Source organism: Loxodonta africana, chromosome 2 (genome assembly GCF_030014295.1).
Source record: "Loxodonta africana isolate mLoxAfr1 chromosome 2, mLoxAfr1.hap2, whole genome shotgun sequence".
Lineage (NCBI taxonomy): Eukaryota > Metazoa > Chordata > Mammalia > Proboscidea > Elephantidae > Loxodonta > Loxodonta africana.
Window position 1 is genome coordinate 6,017,757 of NC_087343.1, and position 21,106 is coordinate 6,038,862.

Here is a 21,106-nt window from a genome sequence, read left to right on the forward strand (position 1 = left end):
TATTCTAGTTAATTACAAGAATGTGGAGGAAGCCTATTTCTCTAGCTTGGCATTGTTAATTACAAAGGTGTTTAATATGCCACTGCAAATGACATTCTGCTAGTGCTTAATTAAAATAAATACAAAAATGTAAATGAACTAAGCAGGCTTTGGCATTGGTCTGTGGATGCAGGGCCAAATTTTAGGTGTGAATGTAATACAGGCACAAGGATACATCTTTACTCTTTGCTCTTGGTGAATGGGCATCTGGCCAGCTGTGGGGGAGGCAGGGCTGCTGCGTCTGCAATGTCTGTAAGAATCGCCACAACCCACCTTGCTCATGCCTCACTCTCCCCACCTGTGGGCCCCTTTAGGAAAACTACCCAGATCTTACGGGAGGAAGGATAGTTTGTTTCCTGAATTCATCTTTCTCCTAACAATTCCAAATGGGAAAACATCTTGCGTTAATTCACCGCCTTTCATCGAAGGACTCTGAGACATTTTTTCCGACGTAAACTCACTAGTTTTGCCCACTCACTCCTCTGCAAGGCAGGGGACAGGAAAGGCTGGACTGAGCAGGGAACAGAGGAGCCATACAGAATAAACTGGATTCCTGTGGATGCACCCCCGCCACCACAGATTCCAGGCCCACCGTTATAAGCCTAGGCTGCCGAAACCTTATCTTTGTATCATCCATGGTGGTGGTGATGTTAAACAAGTTAATATTGCCAATCAAATGGATGGGGATGGATTTTCACAAATCACCAAGGTTTTAGGGCCATCCATTTGCAAATAATTGACACATCATCCATGGGTGGAGTGAACAGTTAAGCAGCTTGGCCACTAACCGAAATGTTGGTGGTTTGAGTCTACCCAGAGGTGCCTGAGAAGAGAGATCTGGTGATCTACTTGAGAAAAATCAGCTACTGACAACACTGTGGAGCACAGTTCTGCTCCAGCACACGTGGGGTTTCCATCAGCTGGAGGCTACGCCGTGGCAGCTGGTTCTGAACAGGAAATGGCTCGTTTGGTTGGAAGTGGCAGAAACCCAAGTTGAGTTGCTCACAATGAAAAGGTGACTTATTGGAAGGATAACAGGGTGTCTCAGATGTGTGTGGGAGCAATCGACGAGTGAGAGAAGCAGAACCGAAGGAGGACTTCAGAGCATCTCAAACCAAGCGCTGGAGCCTGAACAGGATTCTTTCTCCCCAGTGCCTGGGGGGAAGCGGGTCTGTTGTCAGGGGTCACACGAGACAGCATCACGCATGCTCTTTTAACTTCTTTGCTTCTCAGGGCTTGGTTAGAACTCCTTACCCTTTGACTGCCTCCTTCACTTGCATCCTTTGACCACGATGACAGCATTCTCTCTGAGTGGAGTGGAGCAGTGTTCTTCACTAGATCCTTGTCGGTACAGGGCAGCAGTAAATCAGATACCTGTTTCTGAGGGATGTGTAATTAGAGCCAATTTTTACAGGGAGCTTCTTAGCTCTGATTAAAAGCACTGGAGGTGATTGTGTGAATTATCAGGACGTCTGTTGCCCTCCCCCAGAGCTGTTCGTTAGGGATCCTTTGAGGAACCCACTGCTGTCGACATTCTTTCTGTTGCACATGCAAGCGGGGCTGCCGAGAGTCCTTTAAGCTCGCGCTAATGGGGATAACGATCAGGCTGGCATTTACCCTCTTTGGATTCGGTCTGCAGTCTTCCCCACACGCTTGTCTGCTTCGAATCTGATGACAAACCCAGCCACGTTCTCTACATTTGGCTGGCTGTATTTTTTCTTCCTTTTTCCTCTCTTTTATGTACAGCATATTATCTTATCTTCTAAAATTCTTAAAAATAAATTGTATAGTTTTAGGGAATTTAGTTATTTAGTAACATTCAAATAGCACCTAAGTTGTTGTTTTTGTTAGGTGCTGTTGAGTTGATTTAGACTCATAGTGGCCCCGTGTGACAGAGTAGAACTGCCCCATTGAATTTTCTAGGTTGTAATCTTTTTTTTAATCTTTACAGGACCAGATTGTCAGGTCTTTCTCCTGCAGAGCTGCTAGGAGGGTTTGAACTGCCAACCTTTCAATTAGCAGCTGAGCATGTAAACATTGCACCACCAGGGCTCCTTTGCATCTAAGTAGGGCTATAAAACCCACAAAAATAAGAGGTGAAATCTGTAATTAAAATACAAAATATACAGTCATTTAATACATTAAAGCATAATTAAAAATAAACATGGATCCTAAAAGACATCCATGGCCAAAATAAAAATGAAACATTTCATCTTTTCTAATCCTTTTGTTCAACTAGTTAACGCATCTTCATCGGAAGCCACCATATATATATCTCAATACGTAAGATATTGGCTCCATCTTCACTGAGCTTTCTACTGCAGGGACGAAGCGACATGACACGCATGGACCGATGACTGAAGACCCAGTCCCCATTACTCACAGTAGTTATGTTCTATAAAGTGTCTGAAAACATTGAATTAGCAAGTACTGAGCCATTGCTCCTAGCGGAAATACCTGGTTAGGTTCCTTTGAGCCTCTGGTCACAATATTTTCATCAACTCATCTGCATACAGCCTTGTTTTATGTATATCTGTTTAAAGACATCTTATTTAATATGTTGTTGATTCAGTAACATTGAACTCACAGCCCGCAGCACTGAAAGATGATTATCTAACACATATATTTTCTCCGTAAGGCACATCACAGCCTTCTTGCACTTAGAATATTAGATAGTGCCTCAGCACTATGCTTGTGGTGGTTTAAACAGCAAAAACAACAAAAAAAAAACCCACAAAAATCCAAAAAATGTGGCATTAAACAGACCACAAAAAAGACACTTTTTTACAGTATGAGAGCTGGAAAAAAAGGCAGAGAACCACCTTTTTTGACCTCAGCTGGAAATGTATTTGTCAGGAGACTCGAAATTTTTTTTTTCAGCTCTGCGCAAGCCTGTTAATGACCACGGAAGTGCCGTGAGTATTGATTTTGGGGTTACCAATACATTTTAGTGAGAAGGAGAATTCACAAATACAGAACCCACAAATAATGAGGACTATCTGTAAGATGCTTCGACCCACAATGAAAGGTTTATTGCGGGGCAGCCATGTGGATAGATGGCTCAGGACCTGGACGGTGGAGGGAAGGGATGGATGGCAGGTGTTCAGAACCTGGATGGTGGAGGGAAGAGACGAATGGCAGGTGTTGAAGACCTGGAAGGTGGAAGGAAGGGGTGGATGGCAAGTGTTTAGGACCTGGAAAGCAGAGGGAAGGAGTGGAGGGCAGGTGTTCGGGACCTGGACTGTGAGGGAAGGGATGGAGGATCCAGATGTGACCACATGAATGTCACATTTGGGGAATCTTGTGAAAGTGTCTGGCTGGGGAAAAGTGACTGCCTGGGGAGTGGGGGCTGGAATTGTGGAATGAGCAGGGATTTCAATCTGGCAACAGGTGAGGTGAGCAGAGGGAGTCAGAGAGACTGAAACAGGGAGAGACTGGAGTCAGGTGCCCTGAGGCCATCCAGCAGAGGGAGAAAAAAGGGGCCTGGATTACAGTAGTGGCAGCGACATGGAAAGGAAGGGGTGGGTGACAGACAGATCATAGGGGGAGTTGATAGCCATTCCTCTTGGTTTCGATTATGTCTGAGTTTTTGAAGAACACCCAAGCTTCCAGAAACTGCTGCAGTGAGAGTTGCGGTCAACCTATTGCTGAGTACCAATGGCCCTTCTAGGTCTGCACCTCAGTTCCTGTCTTTCCTACATTTCACCCTGCTGGCCTCTTAGCCCTTTTCCTGGGATTCTAGAATGCCACTCTTGTCTGTTTCTTTGCCTTCTAACCTACTGTTCTGAGTTCATTTTTCTAACTCATAGTCCTCTATCCAGCCCTCAAATTCAGGTTGTTTATCACTGACCCATCCTCAGTTCACGTGGTCCTGGGTTACCTGCAACACTGCTCAAACCTAAGCTGCTGCTTCTAGGGTAGTGATGCACAGCCCAGTTAGGATGCGTGCTGCAGGTCAGGCCACATTCACAGTACAGCAGATGAGCTGCCAGCCACACAAGGCCCCTGTCTTAGTCTGGGTTCTCCCGAGGCGCAAAACCAGTTACACCTACATGTAGGGAGTCCCCGACTTACGACAGGATTCTGTTCCAATGATTCCATCATGACTCCTTTCTGACATTAAGTCAAAAACCTCACTTTTTTTTTTTTTTAGTTTTCATTTTTATTGCTTTTTGTTATCAGTATCTTTATAAACCTGAAATTTATTTGTCTTTGGGGGTTGGCAACATTACATATAAACTTACAGATATATGTTAATACATACATACATAAAAAATACACAAATCATAAAAATTTACTTTGACGATGAAGAAGAATTCGAAGACATGAGCATTTTGTCAGTTGTGGTAATAACTCCACTTGTGGAAGGTTCGGGATCATCTGGGTTATCCCTGGGAATGGGGATGATGTTTCAAGTCAGAAAACTAGTAAGAGTTGTTTTCATGGTCCTTTTCTTTTTTTCGTCACGCATTTTGTGGTGACATCTCACTGCTTCCGAAATCTGCCTGTTAACTTTAGCAAAGTCATCATCTCTTGGGTCATGTTTTCAAGCAACCGAAGCCCCTGATTTAGAATAGAAAACCAAACCTATCTGACAGTGTTTTGAACAGTAAATCCTAAAATTGAACATCTGTTATTGAACATCTGGGAATGATAACATTAGCAAATTGCATGCTGCAACATTGTGTGTAGTACACATTACTAAATAGAAGGCACAAATAAAAAAGGATGGTCGTAAGTGTGGTTCGTTGTAACTCAAAGACATCTTAAATCAGGGAGATGTATATATATATATATACACACACACACACACATATATAAACAGCCCTCATGCCTCTGTCAGTTTGTCATATTGTAGTGGCTAGCTTGCATGTCTCTGTGATGCTGGAAGCTGTGCCACCGGTATTCAAACACCAGCAAGGCCACCCATGGCAGACAGGTTTCAGCTGAGCTCCAGACTAACACGTACTAGAAAGAAGGACATGGAGGTCTACTTCTAAAAATAATTAGCCAGTGAAAACCTTATGAATAGCTGCAGAACACTGTCTGATATAGTGCCTGAAGATAAGCCCTTCAGATTAGAAGGCACTCAGAAGATGACTTGGGAAGAGCTGCCTCCTCAAAGTAGAGTCGACCTTAATGATGTGGATGGAGTCAAGCTTTCCGGACCTTCATTTGCTCATGTGGCACTACTCAAAATGAGAAGAAACAGCTGCAAACATCCATTAATAATTGGAATGTATACTGTATAAAGTATGAATCTAGGAAAAATGGAAATCATCAAAACTGAAATGGAACACATAAACATCAATATGCTAGGCATTAGAGAGCTGGAAAAGACTAGTATTGGCCATTTTGAATCCAACAATCATATGGACTACTACGTCGAGAATGACAACTTGAAGACGAATAGTGCTGGATTCATTGTCCAAAAGAACATTTCAAGATCTATCCTGAAGTACAATGCCGTCAGTGATAGGATAATATCCATATGCCTACAAGGAAGACCAGTTTATATGACTATTATTCAAATTTACCCACCAACCACTAAGGCAAAAGTTGAAGGAATTGAAGATTTTTACCAATTTCTGCAGTCTGAAATTGATTGAACATGCAATCAAGATGTATTGATAATTACTGGTGATTGGAATTCAAAAGCCAGAAAAAAAGAAGGATCAGTAGTTGGAAAATATGGCCTTGGTTATAAAAACAGTGTCGGAGATTGCTTGATAGAATTTTGCAAGACCAACAACTTCTTCATTGCAAATACCTTTTTTTGTCAACATAAATTGTGACTACACATGTGGACCTCGTCAGATGGAATACACAGGAATCAAACAGACTACATCTGTGGAAAGCGCAGAGCAAACCACCAATGGTTCATATAGAAGTTCAAGTTGAAACTGAAGAAAATTAGAACAAGCTAATGAGAGCGAAATACGATCTTGAGTATATCCCACCTGAATTTAGAGACCAACTCAAGAATAGATTTTGATGCGTTAAACATGAATGGGTTGTGGAATGACATCGAGGACCTCATCTAAGAAGAAATCAAAAGGCCACTAAAAAGACAGGGAAGAAAGAAAAGACCAATTTGGATGTCAGAAAAGACTCTGAAATTTGCTCTTGAACATCAAGTAGCTGAAGCAAAAGGAAGAAATGATAAAGTAAAAGAGCTGAACAGAAGATTTCAAAGGGCAGCTTGAGAAGACAAAGTAAAATATTAAAATGACATGTGCAAAGACCAGGAGATAGCAAACCAAAAGGGAAGAACACACTGGGCATTTCTCAAGCGGAAAGAACTGAAGAAAAAATTCTTGGTAATAGGCATAAATATGGATCTCTTCCAGTCAGTTGGCCAGGAAGCTCTCTTCCATATTTCTTGGCATAGACGAGTGAGCACCTCCAGCGCTGCATGTGTTTGTTGAAACATCTCAATTGATATTCCATCAATTCATGGAGCTTTGTTTTTCGCCAATGCCTTCAGAGCAGCTTGGACTTCTTCCTTCAGTACCATCAGTTCCTGATCATATGCCGCCTCTTGAAATGGTTGAATATCAACTAATTCTTTTTGGTATAATGACTCCGTGTATTCCTTCTATCTTCTTTTGATGCTTCCTGCTTCATTTAATATTTTCCCCATGGAATCCTTCACTATTGCAACTCGAGGCTTGAATTTTTTCTTCAGTTCTTTCAGCTTGAGAAATGCCGAGCGTGCTCTTCCCTTTTGGTTTCCTATTTTCAGTTCTTTGCACATGTCATTATAATTCTTTACTTTGTCTTCTCGAGAGGCCCTTTGAAATCTTCTCTTCAGTTCTTTTACTTTATCAATTCTTCCTTTTGCTTTAGCTGCTCGATGCTCAAGAGCAAGTTTCAGAGTCTCCTCTGACATCCATCTTGGTCTTTCTTTCTTTCCTGTCTTTTCAGTGATCTCCTGCTTTCTCCAGGTATGATGCCCTTGATGTCATTCCACAACTCCTCTGGCCTTCAGTCACTAGTGTTCAATGCGTCAAATCTATTCCTGAGATGGTCTCTAAATTCAGGTGGGATATACTCAAGGTCATATTTTGGCTCTCATGGACTTGCTCTGATTTTCTTCAGTTTCGGCTTGACCTTGCATATGAGCAATTGATGGTCTGTTCCACAGGTGGCCCCTGGCCTTGTTGTGACTGATGATATTGAGCTTTTCCATCATCTCTTTCCACAGATGTAGTCAATTTGATTTCTGTGTGTTCCATCTGGCAAGGTCCATGTGTATAGTTGCCGTTTATGTTGGTGAAAGAAGGTATTTGCAATGAAGAAGTCGTTGGTCTTGCAAAATTCTATCATTTGATCTCCGGCATTGTTTCTATCACCAAGGCCATATTTTCCAACTACTGATTCTTCTTCTTTGTTTCCAACTTTCGCATTCCAATCGCCAGTAATTATCAATGCATCTTGATTGCATGTTTGATCAATTTCAGACTCAGCAGCTGATAAAAATCTTCTGTTTCTTCATCTTTGGCCCTAGTGGTTGGTGCGTATATTTGAATAATAGTCATATTAACTGGTCTTCCTTGTAGGCATATGGATATTATCCTATCACTGACAGTGTTGTACTTCAGGATAGATCTTGAAATGTTCTTTTCGACAATGAATGCAGCACCATTCCTCTTCAAGTTGTCGTTTCCAGCATAGTAGAGTATATGATTGTCTGATTCCAAATAGCCAATACCAGTCCATTTTAGGTCACTAATGCCTAGGATATCGATGTTTATGCATTCCATTTCATTTTTGATGATTTCCAATTTTCCTAGATTCATACTTCATACATTCCAGGTTCCGATTATTAAGGGATGTTTGCAGCTGTTTTTTCTCATTTTGAGTCACGCCTCGTCAGCAAATGAAGGTCCAGAAAGCTTGACTCCATCCACGTCATTAAGGTCGACTCTACTTTGAGGAGGCAGCTCTTCCCCAATCATCTTTTGAGTGCCTTCCAACCTGGGGGGCTCATCTTCCAGCACTATATCAGACAATGTTCTGCTGCTATTCATAAGGTTTTCACTGGCAAATGCTTTTCAGAAGTAGACTGCCGGGTCCTTCTCCCTAGCCTGTCTTAGTCTGGAAGCTCAGCTGAGACCTGTCCTCCATGGGTGACCCTGCTGGTATCTGAATACCCGTGGCATAGCTTCCAGCATCACAGCAACACACAAGCCCCCACAGTGTGACAAACTGATAGACAGGTGGGGGTCAAACATTTTAGGGGGCAGCATATGATCAGGCACCGATGATACTGAAGAAAGAAGGCCAAGCTGCACTGAAGGCATTAGAGAAAACAAAAGCTTCAGGAATTGATCAAATATCAATTGAGATGTTTCAAGAAACAGAGGCAATGAATGGTAAAAGTGCTCTATTGTCTATGCCAGAAAATTTGGAAGTCAGCTACCTGGCCAACTGATTGAAAGAGATCCACACTTTTGCCCATGTCAAAGAAAGGTGATCCAATCGAATGCATAAATTATCGAACAACATCATTAATATCACACCCAAGTAAAATTTTGCTCACTATCATTCAAAAGAAGCTACAGCAGTACATTGACAGGGAACTGCCAGCAATTCAAGCCAGATTCAGAAGAATAGGTGGAATGAGGGATATCATTGCTAATGTCAGAAGTATCCTGGTAGAAAGCAGAGAATACCAGAAGGATGTGTATCTGTGTTTTATTGACCATGCAAAGGCATTCAACCGTGGGATCATAATAAATTATGGAAAACATTATGGAGAATGGGATTCCAGAACACTTAATTGTGCTCATGAGGAACTTATTCATTGAACAAGCAGTCTTTTGAACGGAACAAGGAGATACTGCCTGGTTTAAAGTAAGGAAGGGCGTGGGCCAGGGTTGTATCCTTTCACTGTACCTAATCTGAGAAGCTGAACTATATGAAGAACCAGGCATCAGGCTTGGAAGAAAACTCATTAACAACCTATGTTATGCAGATGACACAACCTTGCTTGCTAAAAGTGAAGAGGACTTGAAGTACTTACAGATGAAGATCAAAGACCACAGCCATCAGTATGGATTACGCCTCAACATAAAGAAAACAAAAGTCCTCACAACCGGACCAAGAAGCAACATCATGATAAATGAAGCAAAGATTGCGGTTGTCAAGGATTTCATTTTGGAAGCAACAGTCAAGAAATTAAAAGATGCATAGCACTGGGCAAATCTGCTGCAAAAGTCCTCTTTAAAGTGTTAAAAAGCAAAGACGTCACCTTGGAGACTAAGGTGTGCCTGACCCAAGCCATGGTGTTTTCAATCGCCTCATATGCATGAGAAAGCTGGACAATGCATAACAGAGACTGAAGAAGAATTGATACCTTTGAATTGTGGTGTTGGTGAAGCATATTGAATATACCATGGACTGCCAAAAGAATGAACAAATCCGTGTTCTAAGGAGCCAGAATGCTGCTTAGAAGCAAGGATGATGAGACTATGTCTCACATACTTTGGACATGTTATCAGGAAGGACCAGTTCCTGAAGAAGGATATCATGCTTGGTAAAGTAGAAGGTCATCAAACAAGAGGAAGACTCTCAAGGAGATGGACTGATATCGTGTCTGCAACAATGGGCTCAAGCATAACAAGATTGTGAATGTGGCGCAGGACTGGGCAGTGTTTCATTCTGTTGTACACGGGGTCGCTATGAGTAGGAACTGACTTGATGGCATCTAATGACGACGGTATTATATGTTTTGATTTGTGTATCTGTGTTGGGGGGATGGTTGTGCATCAGTATTGTGGCCATGTTGTTTTTAGTTGCTATTGAGCCAGCCCCCCTGCTCGTGGTGACACCACGCACAGAGAATGAAACACTATTCCGTCCTGTGTAATCCCCATGATCTGTTGTAAATAAGACCATTGTGATCCGTTTGATATTCATTGGCTGATTTTTGGAAGTAGGCTGCCACGCCTTTCTTCCTGGCAGTCTAAGGTAGTCTGGAAGCTTCATTGAAACCTGTTCAGCATCATAGCAACACACAAGTCTCCACTGACAGACAGGTTGTGGCTGTGCGCGAGGAGCGTTGGCTGGGAATCAGACCACTGCATGGAAGGTAAGAATTCTGCCACTAAACGACCATGACCCCATTCTGGATTGTGGCCATAGGTGATGGGTGATATTTTTTTGTGATGGGATTGCCTTTTAAAAACAGACTAGGACCCAGACATGAACTTCTCATTGCCTCCCTCCTTCATTCCTTTCTCACATCATTTCTTTTCCCTCCTTTATTTTGGTATATTAGTTGCCTGCTCCGGAGCAGGTGTTGTGAAAGCATCTGGGGAAAATGATCAATACGATGCCATTCAAGCCATGAGCTATACACAGCTAGGTGGCCGGTGGGGTCTGGGGAAGGAGGGAGCTTCATAAAAGATGGAGACAGTACAATGGAGCACACAGGTGTCAGAAGGACACAGAGCAGGTGTCAGATGGGGCGGGATCATCCCAGCCTCACCCGTTGATAGTCAGGAATAGAGAAAATTGCTGGATCTCTCTAAGCCCCAATTTTCTCCTCTGTAAAATTGAGATAATTACACTAATCTTACAGGGCTCTTGTGAGAATTAAATGAGCCAAGGTATATGCCAGTAAAACACTCGGAACAGGTCCTGGCCCTTGGAAAGCACGCAGCATGGTGACTGGATGATAATTGTACCAGATCACAGTCAGTGAAGCTTGGAGAGACATCCAGGTGTGTCCACCTGTGCCTTCTGTGGACAAGAACAACTGCAGTACCTGGTGGAGGTATTTCAACTATATATGTCTGTGAATTGTGACTCAAATAACAGTGTCCTGAATGTGTTGCTGTATGATACCAACCAGAATGGGAATTCCAGAACACTTAATTGTGCTCACGAGGAACCTTTACATAGATCAAGAGGCAGTTGTTCGGACAGAACAAGGGGATACTGATTGGTTTAAAGTCAGGAAAGGTGTGAGCCAGGGTTGTATTCTTTCACCATACCTATTCAATCTGTATGCTGAGCAAATAATCTGAGAAGCTGGACTGTATGAAGAAGAACGAGACATCAGGATTGGAGGAAGATTCATTAACAACCTGCATTATGCAGATGACACAACCTTGCTTGCTGAAAGTGAAGAGGACTTGAGGCACTTACTAATGAAGATCGAAGACCACAGCCTTCAGTATGGATTACACCTCAACATAAAACAAAAATCCTCACAACTGGACCAAAGAGCAACATTATGATAAACGGAGAAAAGATTGAAGTTGTCAAGGACTTCATTTTACTTGGATCCGCAATCAACAGCCATGGAAGCAGCAGTCAAAACATCAAAAGATGCATTGCATTGGGTAAATCTGCTGCAAAGGACCTTTTTAAAGTGTTGAAGAACAAAGATGTCACCCTGAAGACTAAGGTGTGCCTGACCCAAGCCGTGGTATTTTCAATGGCATCATATGCATGCGAAAGCTAGACAACGAATAAGGAAGACCGAAGAAGAATTGACACCTTTGAATTGTGGTGTTGGTGAAGAATATTGAGTATACCATGGACTGCCAGAAGAACGAACAAATCTGTCTTGGAAGAAGGACAACCAGAATGCTCCTTAGAAGCAAGGATGGTGAGACTGTGTCTTACATACTTTGGACATGTCATCAGGAGGGATCAGTCTCTGGAGAAGGACATCATGCTTGGCAAAGTACAGGGTCAGCTGAAAAGAAGAAGACCCTCAACGAGGTGGATTGACACCATGGCTGCATCAATGGACTCAAGCATAACAACGATTATAAGGATGGCACAGGACCGGGCTGTGTTTCGTTCTGTTGTGCATAGGGTTGCTATGAGTCGGAACAGACTTGACGGCACCTAACAACAACAACGACAACAACAACATGATACCAACAATATCACAGGCAGACATCTTTGAATCCACGCTGCTGTTGTGTGCCATTGAGTCCGTTCCGATTTATAGTGATCCCACATGACAGAGCACAACTGACCAGAAGCGTCTTCTAGGCTGTAATCTTACTGGTTAAGAGCTTGGCTGCTAACCAAAAGATCGGCAGTTCAAATCTACCAGCCACTCTTTGGAAACACTATGGGCAGTTCTGTTCTGTCCTATAGGGTTGCTATGAGTTAAATCAACTCAACAACAACAGGTTTGCTTTTGGTTTTGGTAATCTTTAACGAAGCAAATCACCAGACCTTTCTCTCTTGGAGCCATTGGGTGGGTTTGAATTGCCAATGTTTTGGTTAGCTTCTGAGTGTTTAATCTTTGCGTCATCAGGACTCCTTCTTGTCAGTGTGGGTGAATGCCACAGTGACTTTGGAATTCTACACACATAATATTCCATAGCAGGCGTCTGGACTCAGCTGATGTTTTTTAGTCTTGTTGTGTGGAACATCGTTAGTCCTGGGCAATACTATAATACTATGATCCAGTCCAGTCCTCCCCCATACCCCTGTCCAGGAGAAAATGAAAATTAACAGTGATATAATGTTTACTGTTTGTCAGACATAGAATTTGAAGAGAAGATGAACAGAAAGCAACTGATCCATGAGCTAGATGTCTTCATTAGTGTTTCTGGCTTGTGTGCATATTATCCCGCAACCTTGCTTTTTAGTGATGTTAGTAGTATCTACATTTGAAATATGCAGAGTCCTGGCCTGCAGAAGGTGGCAAAATATGTTTTAGGGCTGCCTAATCTACCAGGAGCCCTGGTAGTGCAGTGGTTAAGTGTTTGGCTGCTAACCGAAAGGTAGGCAGCTCAAACTTACCAGCCTCTCCAGGGGAGAAAGGTGTGACAGTCTGCTTCTGCGAAGATTACAGCCTTGGAAACTCTATGGGGCAGTTCTACTCTGCCCTACAGGGTTGCTATGAGTTGGAATCAACTCAAGGGCCATGGGTTTTGTTTATTTTGGAATCTTTTTACCACTTTGCCAACTCTCCTTGGTTTATCTAGGTAAAGAGTGGACACAGTCTGAAATTATTTCATAGTTTGTCTTTATTCATTACACAATAAGTTGGCTCAATTTGACAGTCATCATGGGAATCTTCCCATATTTGAGATGTAGATGCAAAGTTGACCATGATATTGTCCCGATCTCAAGGGGCCACTGAGTGAGTTTTGTGTCACGGGTTGAATTTCCTAGGAAGCAAGTCTGAGATGGGGGTTTCTGTGCAGAAAGTTTGTTGGGAAGTGCTTTCGGGACCCAGCCTGGTGGGGGAGGGAAGGCAGCAGAGGAGGGCAGCAGAGGGAGCTGGACTGTGAGGCAGTCATTGCCAGACCTTAGCCGGTCCTGGGGGAGGGAAGCTCTGGAGCTGAGAAGGTCCTTTAGAGCTGTATACTCTGAAAATGTTATCAGGAGAGACCAGTCCCTGTGGAAAGACATCATGCTTGGTAAAGTAGATGGTTAGCCAAAAAGAAGAAGACCCTCAGTGCGATAGATTGACACAGTGGCTGCAACAATGGGCTCAAGCGTAACAACAATTGCGAGGATGGCTCAGGACTGGGCAGAGTTTCGTTGAGTTGTACATAGGGTCACTATGAATCAGAACTGACTCTATAGCATCTAACAACAACAAGCCATTGGGGGAGAGAGCTGAGCCTTTAGACTGCCACACTGGCCAGTCTTTGCCCATGGACTACCCCTTTAGAATGGGACATGGCCTTGAGTGAGGTGGCTTTTTAGGCAAAAGGAGGCCCCAAGGCGGGACTCAGCAGCCAGCTCCCAGCATTGTGAATGAGCATTCTGGTGCATGGAAGAGTCATGTGAGATCTGCAGGAGGAGCTCTGGGGATCTCAAAACCAGAAATTATGTCCTAGGAAAGGCTAATGAGGTGATCATAGAAGCATGGAGAATTTTTTGTACATCGCATGTCCTGGATATGCCAAGGTAGTGATAACATGGGGCCAATTTATAGAAGGGGGAAACTTTGGTCAGAGAGTGGAGGAAGGGTATCATGGATTGAATTGTGCCCCCCCAAAATGTGTGTATCATTTTGGCTTGGCCATGATTCCTGATATTGTATGATTGTCCACCATTTTTTCATCTGATGTGATTTTCCTTTGTATTGTAAATCCTGTCTCTATGATGTTAATAAGGGGGGATGGGTGGCAGTTGTGTCAATGAGGCAGGACTCAATCTACCAAACTGGATTGTGTCTTGAGCCAGTTTCTTTTAGGATGTAAAAGAGAAGCGAGCATAGAGACAGGAGGACCTCATACCACCAAGAAAGCAGCGCCGGGAGAAAAGCATGTCCTTCGGACCTGGGGTTCCTGTGCAAAGAAGCTCCTAGGTCAGGGCAAGATTGATGACAAGGACCTTCCTCCAGAGCCAACAGAGAAAGACTTCCCCTGGAGCTGACACCCTGAATTTGGACTTCTAGCCTACTTTACTGTGAGGAAATAAATTTCTGTTTGGGGCATTTCATTATAGCAGCACTAGATAACTAAGACAGAGGGGTAGAGTGGAAGAGTGAGGAGCTGTCATGGAGAGGCAGGCCAAGGCCAGATTAGGGAGAGATGAAAGGTAGGCTCAGCTTTGGGACTTCCCTCTCAAAACAGTGGATCTGTCTCTCTGCCTCCAAGTGAGGTGATGTGAGTGGAGCTGAGCTTTAAGGTTTTAGTTATGTGAATTTGCAGAGGTGAGAGCTAGGGAAACCAGTTAGCTGGTGGTTTTAGGAGCCTGTATAAGACACTGTTGTTGCTAGTTGCTGTCAAATCGATTCCAGCTCATGGCGACCCCAGAGTAGAACTGCGCTCCATAGAGTTTTCAAGGCTGCGGCCTTTCAGAAGAAGATCACCAGGCTGTCTTCTGAGGTGCCTCTGGGTGGGTTCAAACTGCCAATCTTTCTAGTAGTAGTCAAGCCCTTAAGCATTTGTGCCACCTAGGTACTTCTTAGATAAGACATGTTGTTGTTGTTAAGTGTCGCCAAGTTGGTTACGACTCATAGCAACTCTATGTACAATAGAACGAAATTCTGCCCACTCCTGTGCCATCCTCACAACCGTTGCTATGTTTGGGCCCATTGTTGCAGCCACTGTGTCAATCCATTTCCTTGAGGGTCTTCCTCTTTTTTGCTGACCCTCTGCTTTACCAACATGATGTCCTTCTTCAGGGACTGGTCCCTCTTGAGAACGTGTCCAAAGTATGTGAGACGAAGTCTTACCATCCTTGCTTCTAAGGAGCATTCTGGTTGTGCTCCTTCCAAGACAGATTTGTTCATTCTTCTGGCCAAAAACCAAAAACCAAACCCAGTGCCATCAAGTCGATTCCGACTCATAGCGACCCTATAGGACAGAGTAGAACTGCCCCACAGAGTTTCCAAGGAGTGCCTGGTGGATTCAAACTGCAGACTCTTTGGTTAGCAGCCAGAGCACTTAACCACTATGCCACCAGGGTTTCCATTCATCTGGCAGTCCATGATATATCCGCTATTATTTGCCAACACCATAATTCAAAGGCACCAATTCCTCTTTGGTCTTTCTTTTTCATTGTCCAGATTTTGGATACTTATGAGGCAATTGAGAATACCGTGGCTTGGGTCAGATACACCTTAATCCTCAAGGGGACCTCTTTGCTTTTTAACACTTTAAAATAAGTCTTTTACAACAGATTTGTTCAATGCATTATGTCATTTAATTTCTTGACTGCTATTTCCATGGGAGTTGACTGTGGATCCAAGTAAAATGACATCCTTGACAACTTCAATCTTTTCTCCATTTATCATGATGTTGCTTTTTGGTCCAATAGTAAGGATTTTTGTTTTCTTTATGTTGATGTGCAATTCATACTGAAGGCTGCAGTCTTTGATCTTCATCAGTAAATGTTACAAGTCCTCTTCAGATAAGATGTACACCTAGTAAAATAGACAGAATTGCAAATACGGAAGAGGGGCGGAGTGACAGAGGGTCTCGAATGCCAGATTTCATTTGATCCCCAAAGGAAAACCAGTGAAGGATTTTAGATCTGGGGTCCTGTGGACGGGCATGGCCCAAAATGGCCTTGAAGTGCCAATATGTGTCAAAAATAAGAGGATTAGTATACTCTAGCAATATTCCAATTTTATTTGGATCAACACATGTTTTTTAAGTCTCTTCTAAGTTCAACAAGGAGACTAAAGATGTGCTACCAACCCTGGCCTCTACAGCAAATGGCACTTTATGAAGTGTTTTCACTGTATCTTCTTTAGCCATGAAGAATTATGTACAAATAGGTGTGGACTACAGCTACGCACTTCTAGTCTAGAAAAGACATCATGCAGATAGAAGCACTGATTTGTAGCTTTTGTTTTGGAGGCTCATATGTTTTTTCCCCACTTTGAGCCGAGAAGAGACTATGATAAAACCAATGAGATGGAAAGATGTGCTTTCCATTCATCTGAAGACTGGTGGCGCCAATATCAATTACCATCATTAATTAGAGTTAATCAATTAAATCATTTTTAATTTCCCGATTCATTGGCAATAAAAGCATAACAATGTATATTTGCCAAATTGGTTTCCAGTCTCAGTGAAACCAGTAATTCAGCAATTAAAAACAAAGACATTCCATTAATTTGTATTGCTTCTACTTACCAAAGCAGTTAATTACAAGGTAGAGTAATTAGTCAGAAATTGACACTAATCAAAGTATGAGCAGCAATGAGAAAGAGGCCCCAGGAAGGATATGACAAAGTCATTGCCAAAGGCAAATTGTTGATCTTACTGCTTTAGTAACGTACTTCATGGCAAAACGAGGGTCCTTCTACCACTATATCATGGAAAAACCAGAAAGAAAGACCAATAATAATCATTGGGAAGCACAATACAAATGCAATTTTCCATTTTAATACTTGAAAAAAGTAACAATCACCACTTATATTTAAAATCAGCACTTTAAACCAAGAGGGAGCTATTAGTAGTATTAAAGAAATCTAAAGTATGATGGAAATTACTTGAAATTGCTCATACTTTACTATTATAAGACCACCCAAGGTGTAGGAAGAGGGAAGTTGCCACATTAAATGCCTTATGGCACTTAGATTAAGTCTCTTCCAGAACCCTGGCTGCCATAGGCTGGCTAGGGGTTCTGCTTTCAGCAATGACACAGTATCTTGTATTGAACTAACTCATGCAGAGAAAACTATGATGAACTCTGGACAAAATATGGAAGCCAATTCTGAAAAAGCACAAGAGCAGACGACCGTGGAGTGGAGCCAAGCCTTCAAAGGGGTATGAAACCAATGACCCTGCTAGGGCAGGTATGTGCTGTGTTCTTAATCAAGACAGGAAAAAAAAAAGGAAGCTTAAAAAAAAGTCATCTTTATAGCATAAAAATTAAAAACTTGCAAGTCAAAAAACATCATAAACCAAACAAATAGAAATGATAGTTTTAATTAACTGTCACCTACATGGTAAGTATTTTTATCTACCAAACATGTCTCTAAGGAGCCCTGGTAGGACAGTTAAGTGCTCACAAGCTAACTGAAAGCTTGTCATTTTGAACCCACCAGCTGCTGTGCAGGAGAAAGACGTGGCAGTCTGCTTCTGTAAAGATTGTTATAGTTGTTGTTAGGTGCCGTTGAGTTGGTTCTGACTCATAACGACCCCTATGTACAACGGAATGAAATGCTGCCCAGTCCTGTACTATCCTTACAATCGTTGCTTTGTTTGAGCCCATTGCTACAGCCACTGTGTCAATCCATCTTGTTGAGGGTCTTCCTCTTTTTCAGTGACCCTCTACCTTACCAAGTATGATGTCTTTTTCCAGAGGCTGGTACTTCCTTATAGCGTGTCCAAAGTACGTGAGATGAAGTCTCGCAATCCTCACTTCCAAGGAGCACTCTGGCTGTTCTTCTTCCAGGACAGATTTTTAAAGATTACAGCCTTCGAAACACTTTGAGGCACTTCTCTGTTCCACAGGATAGTTGTGAATTGGAATTGCCTTGGCAGCAATGGGTTTGGCTTTTTTTTGTTGTTGTTGTCTAACCTGTCTCTTGATGTTCCTGGGTGGTGCAGATAGTTAACTCACTGGGCTTGTAACAGAAAGGTTGACAGTTCAGGTCCATCCAGACACACCTCAGAAGAAAAGCCTGGTGATCTACTTCCAAAAAAATCATCCGATGAAAACCATATAGAGCACGGTTTTATTCTTAAACACATGGGGTCACCATGAGTTGAGTTGATTGCTTGGCAACTGGTACTATGTCTCTCTTTTATTCATTGGTCCCATGAGATAAAGACTATACTTATCCCGACCTCAAGATAAGGAAAATGAGGTGCAGAGATAAGTCATTACTCAAGGCAGCACAGCTACCAAGAGGCAGAGCCAGGATTCTAGCCCTGCCAGTCAGACTCTTAGCCCCAAATGTTTATCCAATACGCTATTTTGAATGTGTAAAGAGCTTTACAAATGGACTAACAAAGATAAACAACTCAAAAGAAAAATGGATTTCAAAAAAGAAGGTTTGAATAGCAAATCCAGAGAGCAGCAAATCTAAATGATTCATAAACACATGAAAAGTTCAAATTCAACAACAGTCAGGGGAATGCAAATTAATGTAAAAACGAACTACCATTTTACACACATCTTACTGGCAAAACCTAAAAATAATGCTAAGCCCACTGCTAGGCGAGGTGCAGAGAGGCTGAGCTCTGATGAGACATGAAGCACTACCTCCTATGTCAAAAGCTATTGCAGCTGACCACACCCATGTCTGTCTCCCCAGCAGTCTCTCTCTTGAAAAACCATTCCATAGACACAAACACAGAAGTTTTGCTGATAGACACAATTGTCCCAATGAACTCAAACATACCAACGATCATGAAGATGGAGTAGAACCAGGCAATGTTTTGTTCTGTCATACATAAGGTCGCCTTGAGTTGGAGCTGACTCAACGGCAATTAACAATAACAACAACATATACAGAGGTATTATTGTAATTTGGTGAGAAAAATGATCATCATTTTATTTCCACTAGTAGGGGAATCATTGAATGGATTGTTGTTGTTGTTGTATGCTTTTGAGTCAATTCTGACTCATAGTGACCCCACGTGAAGGAGTAGAACTGCCCCATAGGGTCTTCTAAGCTGTAGTCTTTACAGGGGCAGATCACCAAGATCTTTCTCCCACAGAGCAGCTGGTTGGGTTTGAACCACCAACCTTTTGGTTAGCAGCCAAGTGCTTAACTGTTGTGTCACCAGGGCTTCTTACTGAATGGATAAGTATGCAGTTATTAAAAAGAATGCATGAGAGCTATGTCAGATGGATTGGAAATATTGCTGCAATAATGTTGAGTTAGAAGGGTAAGCTTCAAGAAGAACGCATAATGTCTTTTTATATCTGTGAAACAAACCATGTGTATAGTATTTATAGGGCTGTGTAAGAATATAAGGGAGCCTAGTGGTGCAGTGCTTAAGCGCTCAGCTGGTAACTGAAAGGTCGACAGTCCAAACCCACCAGCTGCTCCATGGGAGAAAGATGTGGCAATCTGCTACCATAAAGATTACAGCCTTGGAAACCCTATGGGGCAGTTCTACTCTGTTCTATAGGGTTGTTATGCATTGGAATCGACTTGACAGCAATGGGGCTTTTTAAAATTTTTTTCCCCTTGGTGTTTGGATGTAAGTCTATACAATGTAATAAAAGAACTTTGTAAGCATGGCTTCCTTAGGTATGTGGCATGGATGTTTCCTTGAATTCACTAAGGTGGCCAGTGTGAGCTTGTCTGTTTTTGTAACTCTTCAGTATCAGGTATGAGTAGCTTAACTTCCATTCAGTCAAAGTCTGACTGCATATATGTCTGTGGTCCCATAAGATTATAATAACCCACTACCTGTGAGTCAATTCAGACTCACAGGGTTTCCAAGGCTGTAAGTCTCCACGGAAGCAGACTGTCACATCGCTCTCCCCCAGAACCACTGGTGTTCTCTAGCTGCTGACATTTCGGTTAGTAGTCGACACACTTTAACCTCTGTATCACCATAGCTCCTTATATAAGATTATAACAGAATTCAGAAAACCTGACAGGAGAACAGAAGGTGGTAGATGTACTTTGCTACGTGTGGAGATTTGATCTCTCACTAGCTCTCTGGGTCTCATGCCTGCCCTGGCACTGGAGCAGCATGGGGAGGGGATCTTGGTGTCCATTCGCAGTTTCCACTGTGCTTGCCTCAAGCAGGGACCTAGCAGATGCTGCCAGAGCTGCCAAGGTGGCTGTACCATCGAGGCCGATGTCCTACTCGGCTGGGCGCCTTGCACGTGAGGCCTGGGCCTGAGGCCACCGATCCTCCCACTGTGTCAGCTGCCCAGCAGTCTGGAATGTGGCCGTGGTGGGAGGAGGAGCAGAAAAAGTGGCTTGGGGGAGGAGCCAGAAGCGAAGGGTGCAGAGGAGGGGCAAACAGAGCTGAAAGAGTTTAAAGCCCACTTAGTGGGGCAGTGAAGAAGTAACAGGGAGGACCTGGCCACAAATGGGCCAAGAGGTGCCAGCTGGATGGTGAGTGCGAACCGCAGCAGGCAGGTGGGGGCCGGGTTCAGCTCTTGGAGACTGGGCGGTGACCACGCAGGACCTGTGATGGGGAGTTAAAGTTTCCACACAGTCCCATGATGCAGCCATGGTGGTCGGCTCCTGGGCCTGCCTGGTGATCATCCTACCCTTCTCTCCTGTATGTACTATGGTGTTCACACAGTGTCCAAATCACATAATATCCTATAAGCGATGAATACCTGTATATAAAGACAAGACCACACACATACTTTCAAGGTCAGATATTGATTTTCCGTCTAAATATTACATTCATATTGAAGAGAAAAACGTGCCTAATTAATGTGTTGCCTATCCCTTTCTTCCATGTTTTCTGGAATAATAAAGGCATGGTTACACCATTACTCTCTGCTTCACGTATCACCCAGAAAGGCTCAGTTGAAGAATTCTCTAGTAACTCATGTTCCTTGGAAGGCAGGGAGGGATGATACAGAGGCAGGGAGGGAGGGGGCAGAGGCAGGGAGGGATGGGACAGAGGCAGGGAGGATGGGGCAGAGGAAGGGGTAGATGGGGCAGAGGCGGGGGGATGGGGAGGAG